General features: G+C 35.9%; 1 pseudogene; it reads left to right on the forward strand.

Moving 5' to 3' along the window:
* The first annotated feature begins 3,769 nt into the window (after nt 1-3,769).
* On the forward strand, nt 3,770-9,224 carry LOC126766054 (uncharacterized; annotated as a pseudogene).
* Nucleotides 9,225-9,609: the final 385 nt, after the last annotated feature.

The raw sequence follows: 9,609 nt of genomic DNA on the forward strand, positions 1-9,609 counted from the left end.
TTTCGAGGACAGACAATTGCTTGACACAACTCACAAAAATTTCATTTTAGTAGAAGCGAAGCTAGAAGGTTTACATCCACATTTTAAATCTTAATATCTTAGGGAAAGGACCAAAATACATAGCAGGTACCATGGACACAGTGATGACGAAAAAGAAATTAGCGACGCACTTACACAATTGCATGAATGCGAAAGAGCAGATGCACAAAATATTAATAATTTATTATATTTTAGCAACCTTATTTCCGGACAAATATGCAACGTTACGGACCATATAAATAAGCAGCAAATTATTGTCAGTAATTACATAAACGAACTTAAAGAAACAGCGCAAAATAGGATTAAGACTTTGGAAGACGACATTCAATTCATTAAACATACCTTTCAGGTTAACAACGATTGGACATATAATTTTTTCAAGCAAATTAGGCATAATACCAACAGATATACTGACATCTACAGAATCTAAATCCGATCATCACGATCATTATAACCGTCCTCATACCCCAATATTCCAACAGCATCCTATCCCGAATCAAAATTGAACCCCTTCACAATATAAACAATAAATCATTAGTTTTAGACAAATACGATGTACTAGTAGATGAAGATAATAATATGTACAATGTAGAAATTAAGGATAATCTGGAGAAAAATTTAATTAAAGAGAAGGATCAATGTTTAACAAATATATTAAAATTTGAAGAAGCAGCTTGTAAGCTCAGAATTTGTAATGAGCAATCTGTAAATGAAGTGCTACCAGGTACACTAATATTTAAAAATTTCCAATCAAAAATTACACAAAATTGTAATAAACAAAATATAAAACGAAGAGGAACTCTTTTAATAAAATTTAAAAATTGCGAAATAAGCGTATTTAACAGATCATATACTAATGTAAAAAAGGAAGTATATGAATCCCTTTGTATTACCAAATGTTGTAACTAAAATTAAAGAAAATACCAAATTTTGCTAATAAAGAATTAAGACTGGAAACATTGTATGTGAAACAAATCCAAGAATGAAAACAATATTGAATTTTTGATAAATAAAAGCGACAGTTCCTCAGTAATTAGCCTAAGTTCTGATGTAATGATAATTGCAATAATTATAATCGTTTAAGCATTTTTATATAAAAATCGTCAAAAAGTATATTTGTCACCTGAATCTAGTGCAGAGGACGTAGTAAACGTGCGGAAAGGTCCTTTTTTGCAAATAACAACGGCACACCCTACGAGCAACACCGATTGGGGACAATCGATTTAAGAGGGGAAGAGTTAACACAGCACTTGTTACTAATAAGTATCGGCTTGCAACTTCCGGCACGTGTGACCGAAATGCACCAAAAAGTGCATGGCCAGCGTCTGCACTATCTGTTGTGCAGAATAAGATTCGTGGAAACGAAGCACGCCACTTATAATTATTAAAGTTAGAATTAAGTATAAATATTGTAATTCGGTTAAGTTAAGTTCAGTTTTGAAAACTCAAATAAAGCATCTCAGCTCCGCTAAAAAAAATTATATTTTTTTAGTTATTTAATAACTAAAAAGCTTAACTTATATTCAAAATATAAATCGATATTTATTTTAAATAGTATTTCGGTTTTGCTGATACTAAATAAGTAATTATATTCAATGATATTTGAACATATTGCCGAGGGAAAGAAATGATTATTTAAAAAAAAAATAATAGACTATATATGTTTTCATGATCTTAAGTATTACAAATTTCTTAACTTATCTTATTTAAGATAACGAACATGTACAATTTTGAGCATTCTCCCGGGTGGCAAAAGTGACTGCTGGTAAGATGACCACAACTTACGATCCTGTCATGGTCGTCAACTAAGTGATGTTCACGATGACAATGTGCCTTCTTGTGTTGTATCTGTGATAGTTTGCTCGTAATTATTTGTTGATATTCGTATCCTATCGGCTTTTCCTCTTTTAGATCGAACGACGGTATACCTTTGATTTTAAGGCTCTTTATTTGCATCTTAGTATTCTCCTCTTCACTGCTTTCGTCCTTCGGTGATTGTTGTATGTATTTTGTTGGTTGACATCCCATCCTTTTCTTCATCTTGGTTTTTGGGTTCAGTTCTCCATCTTCTGCTGTCATGCCTACATCTTCAGCGGCTTTAATTTACACGTCCTTATTTGGCTTTTCATCAGGTAGATCAGAGCCCAGTGTTGAATTATCAATATTTTCATATAGGGTTTTTAACTCCAAGGTAATCGATATAAAATCATTTGGGGCAATGGGCATGGTCGGATATATTTTTCAAATTGTGTATTGATGACTTTGGGAGAGCTAATTACATCACCCTTGCTGATATAGAGGCGATATTGTTTTTCCTTAACTTGGTTCTGCATTTTTGCAGCTTCTCGAGCTATACTTTTTGGCTGCTTTTCACAGTTTGTAAGATCTTTTGCTATGTCTGATGTTTGAACTAACTCAATTGGTTTTTTATATTTGCAGATGATAGAGGGATTAATCGAACAATTATTAGTTTTTCTTCTTCTATCTTTTGCACTGCATTAGTTAGTTTTGGTTTCGTCGCAGTTGTAGATAATTTAGGCATCATTATTTTGTCCCCCTGCGTTGTGAACAGAACTCGCTGATTGTCATACTTTTGCTTATGTAGACTCCATGCAGCTTCATAATTTTTCGACGAAATTTGTAGATGCTGTATTTAACGTGCAGCTTCGCCTCTTATAGCCCTGACAAACGAGCGAAATTAATGCACCTTAAGAAACGCTAATGCGCATTGAAATTTTATGGTGACAGACGGCAGACTTGTGCATTTAGACAGCTGATTGTGAAATTTGTTTATTTATTAAAAAAAAAGTGAAATAAAAGTGAATAAGAGAAATTATTAATAGAAATTTTGGTATTTTTGGAAAATCAATATAAATTTAACGAAAAAATTCGTTTATTATTAACTACGTTCAAAGATAATAGAGTGAAATTAAAAGCAATAATTGATTGTAATGCGAAAAATGTGTGCGAAAAAGTTAAGTATATTGAAATGGATAGCAAACTGTGCGTTGTTTACTTTCTGCCATTTAAAAATATTCAAATTTGTTTTTGTTAATATATGTACTTGCACATAATTTAATTAGCAATATAAAACTGCTGATGCTGATGCTGTAAACGCAAAGGAGAGAGCAGACTTCAAGCGATATCTGTCAAAAAATAGAAAAAGTCGGCCATTTTGAGCAGTGTTGCTTCCTCAAATTTGGTAAATTCAGCTAAATGCACGAAGTTCTTGTGCATTTCAAAGTTGCATTAACATGGGTCAAATGCGCATGATATAAATTTGAGTGTTCAAGGTGTACGAACGTGTTTTTGAATTCGCTCCGTGATTCTGATTTTTGCAAAAAGTAAGCAAACAATAATAATAAATAAAACAAACAAACAAATAAAAAACAGTGGAGACAAACATTAATAAATAGTGCACAAAACAAATATATAAAAACAAACAACAAAATAAAAAAAACAAACAATAATGAGTGCTTCGCAGCCTTACCCGCAAAACCGTAGGCATTCCTTAAATGCCTACTTCAGCTTTGTCGAGCCAACAAAAGCAACTCCTGCCAAAAACAAATGTAACGGCGATGATGAGTCATCGCAGCGATCAGATGAAAGAGAGACTAAGTAATTGCAGTCAGCAGAAGCAGCAGTAAAAAGCAATCGTGCAACAACAAATCCACTGACAGCAGCCACTGTCCAGGTACCAGCAAGCACCCGGACAGTGAAGGAAAATAAAATGCAAGGTGAGAATGTACCAAGCAAAAAAGGTCCATCAGTTCAGACTGGTATTGATCGCTACACTAATGTAGAAAGGAAATTGAGTCCTATTAAAACTGCGGTCAATACCAAAAAATTTCAAGCAGGCACGCCAAACAGTAAAAAGCAAGAAATTCTTAATGGCAACAGATTTGCCTTATTAAGAAAAGAGCCTAACGACGAAGCAAAGGGTACCACCACGGTCGTGAATGCCAAACCCCCTCCAATCTATTTGCATGAGCGTAGTTCAAATGCGCTTGTTTCCAAAATTAGCAATATAATAGGCGCAAAGAATTTTCACATTGTGCCCTTGAAAATAGAAACATAGACGAAACAAAAATTCAAACATACACTGAAAAAAGTTTCATGGATATTGTAAAATTCCTATCAAATAATAACAAGAATTACTACTCTTACCAACTGAAGAGCTCAAAAGGCCTAGTTGTTGTCATAAAAGGTATAGAGTCTTCGGTAGACTCTAACGACGTTAAAGAAGCACTAGAAGAATGTGGTTCTAGCATTAAATCAGTAGTAAATATTTTTAACAGGAACAAAGTCCCACAACCAATGTTCAAAATAGAATTGATGCTAGATTCTAACAAATTAAAGAAAAATGAAATACACCTGATTTACAATTTAAAATATCTTCTTCATCGCAGGATCACCGTTGAGGAACCACACAAGAGAAATGGTCCAGTACAATGTACAAACTGCCAAGAGTATGGACACACGAAAGCATATTGCACTCTACGAAGTGTCTCTGTAGTGTGTGGTGATCTACATCCTACTTCAAAATGTACTCTTAAAAAAGAGGATTTTAATAAAAAATGCAGCAATTGTGGAGGAAATCACACTGCTAACTACAGGGGTTGCCCCGTATACAAAGATTTGAAATCGAAGTTGTCACAGGGCATCCAAGCTCGTCGTAACCAAATGATGAATATTCCATCTAATGAAAATATTAAAATCCCCGTCCATATTTCAAAAGTAGTAAATCTTAAAGACAATGCTACACAAGGGAGCTATCAAACGTGGTGATAGGCAATACTACACAAATGCAATTGACCCAAAACCAACCAAATGGAAGCGTTGAAACTATGATTTTAAACCTTACCCAATGTATTACACAATTTATGGCTTCAATGCAAAATATGATTCAAGAGATCATCAAATCACAAAACCAAATGTTGCAAACTTTTTCAAGTAAAAAAATGAGTGTATTGAACATTTGCTTATGGAATGCTAACGGTGTTAACCAACATAAATTGGAACTTATTAGATTTCTGGATGAAACTAATATTGATGTAATGCTATTGTCAGAAACTCATCTTACGAACAAAAACAAATTCTTTATACCGGGACTAAGACTCTATGTTACAAACCACCCAGATGGAAAGGCACATGGAGGAATGTTGGTTAGAAAACGGTTAAATCACCACACGTTAGAATCTTATGCCAAAGCGCAATTACAAGCTACAACAATAGCTATAAGAAATCACAGACATCCAATTTAAAGACTTTTTTGGAACACTTCTCTTCTTCTTAATTGGCGTAGACACCGCTTACGCGATTTCGCTACGTGGTGCCAATTGGATATTCCAAGCGAAGCCAGGTCCTTCTCCACCTGGTCCTTCCAACGGAGTGGAGGTCTTCCTCTTCCTCTGCTTCCCCGGCGGGTACAGCGTCGAATACTTTCATAGCTGAAGTGTTTCCGTCCATTCGGACAACATGACCTAGCCAGCTGTCTTTTAATTCGCTCAACTATGTCAATGTCGTCATATATCTCGTACAGCTCATCGTTCCATCGAATGCGATATTCGCCATGGCCAACGCGCAAAGGACCATAAATCTTTCGCAGAACTTTTCTCTCGAAAACTCGCAACGTCGACTCATCAGTTGTTGTCATCGTCCAAGCCTCTGCACCATATAGCTGGTCGGGAATAATGAGTGACTTATAGAGTTTGGTTTTTGTTCGTCAAGAGAGGACTTTACTTCTCAATTGCCTACTCAGACCGAAGTAGCACCTGTTGGCAAGAGTTACCCAGCGTTGAATTTCCAGGCTGACATTATTGGTGATGTTTACACTGATTCCAAGATAGACTAAATTATCTACGACTTCAAAGTTATGACTGTCAACAGTGACGTGAGAGCCAAGTCGCGAGTGCGACGACTGTTTGTTTGATGACAGGAGATATTTCCTCTTGCGCTCGTTCACTGCCAGACCCATTTTCTTGTCTAGTCTGGAGAAAGCAAAACTAACGGTGCGGGTGCTGAGCACGATGATATCAATATCATCGGCATATGCCAGCAGCTGTACACTCTATAAAAGACTCGAATTATTTTCGGACGCACATCTAAAACACTGGAGACGTGTCTTCCGTCTATCACAACATAATCGATGTGGTTGGTGGTTTTTCGATCCGGAGACAGGCAGATGGCTTGATGAATTTTCTTATGCTGGAATCTAGTGCTACAGATAACCATATTTCAGGCCCCGGTGAAGTCGATCAGCCTCTACCCATTTGGGGATGTTTCCTCGTGGAGACTGAATTTATCGACTGTTTCGCCAAAGATACCTTCTTTGCCCACCCTGGCGTTAAAGTCGCCAGGCACGATTTTGGTATCGCTCCAAGCGCTAGTTAAGGAATGTATTCCTTATAATGGTAACAAACACCAAAACAACCTTTTGTTTCAGTAAACAGAATGCAGAAACAATCTTGAGTTGGAACAATTGAAATGCACTATCACTACAACAAACAATCCTAAACGAACAAGTATCAAAACAACATTGAGTTTGAATACCACAACAACCTTATCAAAACAAAGCAAATGTTTTTAAGCAAACAATATATATGTAAACAAACCTAAATAAATAATACAATCTGTATTTAAACAAGCTATCAACTAGTAATAAGTAAATATACTAGTTAGTATAAATAGAAGTAAGAAACATGTAATAAATCAGTCTTAAGAATATAAATAAAGAGTACACATTTCGGTAAGGCTCAAAATATATTATATTGACTCATTTTTACTTAATGTAAAAATTAACTGGGGGCTCAACCGGGATGACAAATTTATTTGCTATCCAAAAAGCCAGATTTTATTCCGAAAGGAATAAATCAAAAAATTCCACAGCAAGTATTACTTCCAGCACTAAATGCTTGAAAAAAGTGCAGAAAAAAATGGCAATGGATATAAGTAAAAGTCCTGTAGCAGCGGACAATACTTCCAGAATGAATCAATAGCAGATCCTGAAAAAAACGGACAGCGGCGAATTCAGCAAGATTCACAACAGACCCTGGAGCAGAGGACAGCGACAATTCCTGAAAAAGTGGAACAAGGTACAAAAGTATAGGTCCTGAAATAGTGGATAATACTTTCATCAAGATTCGCAATAGACCTTGAAACAGCGGACAACGTTGAATCCTGGAAAAGATAATATAAAAAGTACCACATTCCCACCAAGACGAGACACAAGCATCACTACATACCAAATTAAAGATGAAAAAGGGTAAACAAATATCAACAAAGAAATCTTTGGGATCAATCTCAACAACGACAACCTCCATTAGTCCCTATGGACTTGGATCGGCTATGTAAAAGAAAACAATCAGAAATTGTTAAATGAAGGAATAACACAGGCAATAATTCCAAAAACAGGCACCGAAAACAAGGCAAACCAAAAAGGAAAATTGTTGGTGAATTCTAGAAAATTAACGCTAATTTAAAACTAACTGAAAGAAAACAACATATGAAACACGAAAAAAGAATTAAGTATATAATATATAAAGGTATTAATTATAAACATAAAAAATTAATCAAACACATACAATAATTAATTATTATAAGCCGACTTCACGCCTAGATGTTTTGAAATGAGGACATTTCATTTTAACAAAGGGGAGAGTTAAGGAATGTATTCCTTATAAATGTAACAAACATCAAAACAACCTTTTGTTTCAGTAAACAGAATGCAGAAACAACCTTGAGTTGGAACAATTAAAATGCACTATCACTACAACAAACAATCCTAAACAAACAAGTATCAAAACAACATTGAGTTTGAATACCACAACAACCTTATCTCAAAACAAAGCAAATGTTTTTAAGCAAACAATATATATGTAAACAAACCTAAATAAATAATACGATCTGTATTTAAACAAACTTCTTCTTCTTAATTGGCGTAGACACCGCTTACGCGATTATAGCCGAGTTAACAACAGCGCGCTAGTCGTTTCTTCTTTTCGCTACGATTCCTTATTCCGTTTGCCATGGGCGTCATCAAAAGGGGGGTCTCTCATCCGAGGCTGTTTAGACTTGACTGTTTTGACTGTTTTGACTTGGAGTTGACTCCATCCTCCTAACTTAACTTGACTTAACTTAAACAAGCTATCAACTAGTAATAAGTAAATATACTAGTTAGTATAAATAGAAGTAAGAAACATGTAATAAAATAGTCTCAAGAGTATAAATAAAGAGTACACATTTCGGTGCAGCTCAAAATATATTCTTTTGACTCATTTTTACTTGTGGTAAAAATTAACTCGCTCATAGAAGGCATCTTTGGTCACATAGTCCTTCTCTTCGCTTTGATGCGGATTATGGCTAGACGTTCATTTACCGGGGTGAATGACAGTACTCGACGATGAAGTCCCTCTCCACCACACCAAATTTGCGCTCCTTTATATAGCCACTGTAAATAATGCCACAAGGACCTACTCGTCTCAGTCTTTGCCTGGTTCGTCGCATTTCTTGGACGGCGGTAATGTCAGCCTGCACTCTAACGAGGACATCAAACAGCTGGGCAACGGCACCTTCCCAATTAAGAGACCGGACATTCCAAGTGCATGCCTGAAAATCGTAATCCTTAATTCGTTTGCCATGGTCGTCATCAAAAGGGGGGTCTCTCTTCGAGGCTGCCGATTAGTTTTCATTGGTACTGTTTTTTACGTAGCGGGTCCCAAACCATCATAAAATTGGTCAATTTTAAAATACATACTTATGTGCTTTCATAGCAAATATATACAGATCTATAAATTATATGCAGAGTCGTTTGGAAATAAGTGAATCTGTAAGTGTACGTTTCTTAACATTGGAATTATCATTTTAAGTATCATTGTTTTTCTCATTTAACATCGAAAATGCTCAATTATGCTATTTTCGAGTCCCCTGATGCAAAACTGTGTTGAAACTCCCTCATCTCTGCCGAGTACCCCTCAGAAAAGTTACGAATCGTGAACATTCTCTATGAAGTACATTCTCTGTTTGGACCTTCTCTAAAATTTACGTTCTCTGGTTTCTGTTTACCATGTTGTATTTTATTTTTAATATTCTTGCAGCCTGTTGCTACAGAGTACAATAGTAATGTTTATCTTACGGTTTATGTACCACCTGAAACTAAACGAGATAAATATGGGGTGTATATGTGACTTCTGATCCCATGACATCTCGCCCCTCAACACAAAATTCATCACACCACTCAACCCCACACAACAAACACAACCATACCATATCATAAATCTTACCAACCACACTACACGCCAACATGTCAATAATCGTTTTCACCACCCAAGCGATCAAAAAGGATTGGTCAGATCGGGGTGGCCCCGAATTCGATTTTCCATGATAGATACGTTTCGCCAGCTTTTCGATCGCTTATCCGTACGCCAAATTTTGATTTTCAATTTGTGGTCCAAGTCTTGGATCCCCTTCCGATAGCGTGCGTGCCTTCTTCTTCTTTACAAGCGTAGTCATCGCTTACGTGATTATAGCTGAGTTTACAACAGCGCACCAGTTTTTCTTCCTTTACGTTGC

This window comes from Bactrocera neohumeralis, unplaced genomic scaffold (assembly GCF_024586455.1).
Source record: "Bactrocera neohumeralis isolate Rockhampton unplaced genomic scaffold, APGP_CSIRO_Bneo_wtdbg2-racon-allhic-juicebox.fasta_v2 cluster11, whole genome shotgun sequence".
Taxonomy (NCBI): Eukaryota; Metazoa; Arthropoda; class Insecta; order Diptera; family Tephritidae; genus Bactrocera; species Bactrocera neohumeralis.